This window comes from Enhydra lutris, unplaced genomic scaffold (assembly GCF_002288905.1).
Source record: "Enhydra lutris kenyoni isolate GAN:26980312 unplaced genomic scaffold, ASM228890v2 scaffoldscaffold6, whole genome shotgun sequence".
Lineage (NCBI taxonomy): Eukaryota > Metazoa > Chordata > Mammalia > Carnivora > Mustelidae > Enhydra > Enhydra lutris.
In genome coordinates, this window is record NW_019154090.1 from 49,527,109 (window position 1) to 49,531,961 (window position 4,853).

The window sequence follows — 4,853 nt, forward strand, 5'->3', positions numbered from 1 at the left end:
GTGGTGAACAGACCAGCAGCGTGGGCCTCTCCCGGGGAGCTGGTTAGGAATGCACACTCTCAGGCCCAGCCCAGAGGCCAGAATCTGCATGTTAGCAAGTCCCCAGGGGAGGTTACATCACAATGAGTGATTTTGTAACTCCCAAGGTTAAACATCCTTATACCCACATGGCCACGCACACCTTACCTTCTCCTTTACACTCAGGCTGCTCTCCTCTTCCACTTGCTAGGATGGCATTGTCTACTCCCACCAACCTCATGGAGTTGTTTCAAAGTAACTGAACTGTGTACAGTGTTCAATTTTGAAATAAGGACTAGGGGGATACATAGCAACATCTTAACAGGGATTTTTTTCCTGGGTGGTAAGTGATTTCTCATTTCTTATTTGATCTAAAATGTAGTTTTTAAATTTTATGCTCTGAACACTTTTCTTCTGTCACCACAACAAAAAGGATAGTTTGTTTTAAAAGCGAGTAAGTGTGAACATCAACTAACAGAGCATGAGAAATGGTAAATTCCTTGTGGATGACCTGTTGCATCCAGCACCTGTGCAAACTGCTGGACCCGGGAGACATCTGCCCAGTTTCTCCAGCTGGTAAGTGGTGACCTGCTCCCAGCTCGGGGTTCTCTAGGTCCCTGGCACACTGCTGTTCCCTGTGCTCTGGAACCCTTGAGCAGAGGCACGTCCAGATACCCTGCTTCCATCAGCCCCAATGCTACAGTCAAGCCAGGCCTTCCACCCCTCAGAGAGACACAATTGGCCCAAACCACATGCTGGCTGCTGCAAAGGTGGTCCTTCCCTTACCACAGGAGAGCTACTCAAATGTTTTCACAAGTGCATGCCGAGAGTGGAGCCCAAGTGCTCACCCCACCTAGGCACAAGAGCTACTCTGAGAAGGAAAGGAACCCCGTTCCCCAGCCTGTGTCGGGAAGAGCGAGCTGGCTGGGGATGGGATGTGAGCAAAGCTGGCTGAGAAAGGCTGAGCAGATTGCAAACCTCGAAAACAAATGCTGGCCTGAAGCCATGGGTCTCACGAGCATAGCTGCACATTAAATCAGCTGGGAGCTTAAAATCCTAGCAGCCAGGGCAGCCCCCAAGCCAACCAAACCAGGATCTCTGGGCTGCAGCCCTGGCTTCCATGATTTTTTCATCACCCAGGTGACCCCAGTGTTAGTCTGAGAACCAGAGCCAGCCATGTTTTCCAGTCAAGGAACACATAGTGGACATTTCAAGATTGTGAGCCACATTGGCTCTATCACAACCACTCTGCAGCTGAAGAGTGAAAGTGGTAGCAGAGGACCATGAGTGAGCAGGTGTGGCTGTGACCCAATAAAACTTTATTTACAAAACAGCCTTGGCCTGGGTGCCAGGTGGCTCAGTCAATTAAGTGTCTGACTCTTTTTTTTTTTTTAAGATTTTATTTCTTTATTTGACAGCGAGAGATCACAAGTAGGCAGAGAGGCAGGCAGAGAGAGAGGGGGAAGCAGGCTCCCTTCTGAGCAGAGAGCCCAATGTGGGGCTCTATCCCAGGACCCTGGTATCATGACCTGAGCCGAAAGCAGAGGATTTAACCCACTGAGCCACCCGGGTGTCCCAAGTGTCGACTCTTGATTTCATCTCAGGTCATGATTTCACTGTTGTGAGATGGAGCCCCACTCCATGTAGGGCTCCATGATGGGCGTGGAGCTGCTTAATGGTCCCTCTCTTCCTCTCCTGCGCCTTTCCCCCTCCCTACTTTCTCTCTCCGTCTCTTAAAAAAATGAAAGAAAGAAAGAAAGAAAGAAAGAAAGAAGAAAAAGAAAGAAAGAAAGAAAGAAAGAAAGAAAGAAAGAAAGAAAGAAATGGAATATTACTCAGCCATTAAAAAAACAAAAACAAAAACAAAAACAAAATCTTGCCATTTGCAACACCACAGATGAACTTAAAGGGTATTTTGCTAACTAAAATAAGTTGGACTAAGAAAGACAAATACCATATGATTTCACTTATATGTGGAATCTTAACAATAAAATGATAAACAAAACAAAATGGTAAAAGACTCGTAAATACAAAGAATAAATGGTTGTTGCCAGAATGGATATGAGTGGAAGGATGGGCAAAATAGGTGATGAGAATTAAGAGATTCCAACTTACAGTTATAAAATAAATAAATCACAGTCATATAAAGTACAGCATAGGGAATATAGTCAATAATATTGCAATAATTTTGTAAGGTAACAGATGGTAACTACTCTTGTTATGAGCATTTCATAATGCGTATAAATTTGGAATCACTTTGTTGTACACCTGAAAGTAATTTACATTGTATGTTAACTACACTTCAATTTAAAAATAATAATATTAAGGAGGTATGTGTTGTAATGAGCACTGGGTATTATACACAAATAATGAATCATGAATGCTACATCAAAGACTAATGATGTACTCTATGGTGATTAACATAACATAATAAAAAATAAATCTTTTAATTTTATTTTAAGTAAAAAAATTATTAAATAATAATAATAAAAGGAGAGAGAATTGTGCTGCACACACTGAAGAGGTAGGAATTATCAAATTAAAAAATATAAATATGCTTAATATGCTTACAAAAATAAAAATTGAAGGAATAACAGATGATCAAATTTGATCATATACTTTTAATAAAGAACTGAATGGAATTTCTGAAAATGAAACTAATAATATTGACATTCAAAATTCAGTGGCAGGTTAAATAGAAGAATAGACTTCACTGAAGAGAAAATTAGCCACCTGTAAGGCAGAACTAGCAAAATTACAGAGTTCACACCTGAAAGAAACAGAAATTCAAAATAAGGAAAGCACTGAACATGGAAATTGTTACATTAGGTAAAAAGATAAGGAAAAACATTCCTCGGAGATAGCAGTATGAGGAGCCCTGCTGAACTGTTTCCCAGTGGAACAACCATAATTGATGAAAATAATATCAAGTTTTAATTTTTTTAAATAATAACCATTTTGAAATCTCTGGAAATTTCCCCAAAGTCATAGAACAACCGACGGAATATTTGCTCAGAAAATTTACTAAATCTCAGTAAGAATTGCCATAACCTGTGGAACTGAAGCTATAACCAACTCTCTCCCTCTCCCACCTTGCCTCAGCCTGATGGAAGCCCCACTCCAGAGGGTGTGGCCATAGAGATAGGATTCCCTATCATTTCATTTCCAATCAGTGGATATCATATCATATCAAAGAATATAGTATTACTGGGAGGGGAAGAAAACCAGCATTTCTCACCCTGTCCAACTCTGAGTTGCAGAGGCTAAATATCTGGTAAATGTGGCTGAGAGTTCAGGAACTCCCTTCCTCCACATATCCTCCATTCCTAAGGTAAAGACGCTAACTTCAGAGTGGGAAGTTTAGAAGACTGGAGCCTTGACAACCCTTCCCCCAAACAACTCATAGGTTGGAGGTTTCCTGCTGGGAGAGGTAAGCCAAGAAGACCAGAGACTGAGGTTCTCACCCAACCTCCAGAGTAGTGACTCAGATATTATGCCCAGAAGGAGAGAGGATCCACAAGGACAGAGAGCTTCACATCAATTCCTAAAGGAAGTGACTGAATGTGAAACAAGAACCAAGTCTAAAGGTATTCTAGAAAACAATGGAGATTTTGGGTAGAAGTAATTAAGAGTAATTTGGTAGCACTCGAAATCAATAAGCTAAACCATAAGTCAGCTAGGTTACCAGAGAGCTTGGAAAGAGATCATCAAAGAGTCTGCTCAACCACTATCATTCTCAAGTGATCACACATGCCCAAGGCTGAACCCTGTGAGGAACAGCACCAAGGACTTCACACTGAAGGAGAAATAGACTTCTAAACAGACTAGAAGAGTCTTGATGAATCACTAAACAAATAAACAAACAACAATAACAAAACAAACCCCAGAGAGGTAGAGGGGTATCAGTGTTGAGGGCTGCTTCATTTACCTAATGCCCAGTTTTCAACAACAACTAAAATGTAATGGGCAAAGAGAACAGGAAAGTGTGGTCCCTACATGGGGGCAAAATTAAGAAACAGGAACTGCCTAAGACAGGGCCCAGATACCAAATAACAGACAAATACTTCAAAGCTGCTATTATAAATGTGTTTAAAGAACTGAAGAAAATCATGCTTTAAAAATGAAGGACGATATGGTGACAGAGTGACAGAGCTCATCAAATAGAGAATATGAAGAGAGATAGAGATATTTTTAAAGAACAAAATAGTAATTATAGAGTAGGATAAATACACAAACCAAAATGAGAAATTACCACAGAGGCTCAAGTGTAGATGTGAACTGTCAGAAGAAAGAATGAGTGAACTTATAGAATGACAGGAATTATGAACCCAAAGAGCAGAAAAGAAAAAAAAAAATGAAGAGATCCTTTGAGAAATGTGGAACACCATCAAGCACACCAACATGTACTTAACAGGGGAACCTGAAGGAAAGGAAATAGAGGAAGGAGAAGAAAAGATATCCAAAGAAACACAGCTGAAAACTTCTCAAATCTGATGAGAAACATTAATCTCAAGAAACTCAATTACTCCATAAGATAAATACAAAGAGAGTCATACCAAGACACATCATAGTAAACATGCTGAAATGTAGAAAAACTTTAAAGCAGCAAGAGGAAAATGACTCCTCATATCCAAGGACATCTCAGTAAGACTGAAGGCAGTCTTCCAGACTCCCTTGGAGACAGGGGAGGCCAGAAAGCCTGGAACAATACATTCAAGGTGCTGAAAGAAAGAAAAAAAAATCAACTAAGATTTTATTATATCCAGCAAAATTATCTTTCAAAACTGCAGGTGAAATAAAGACACATCCAGATAAGCAAAAACATATGCTGTTAG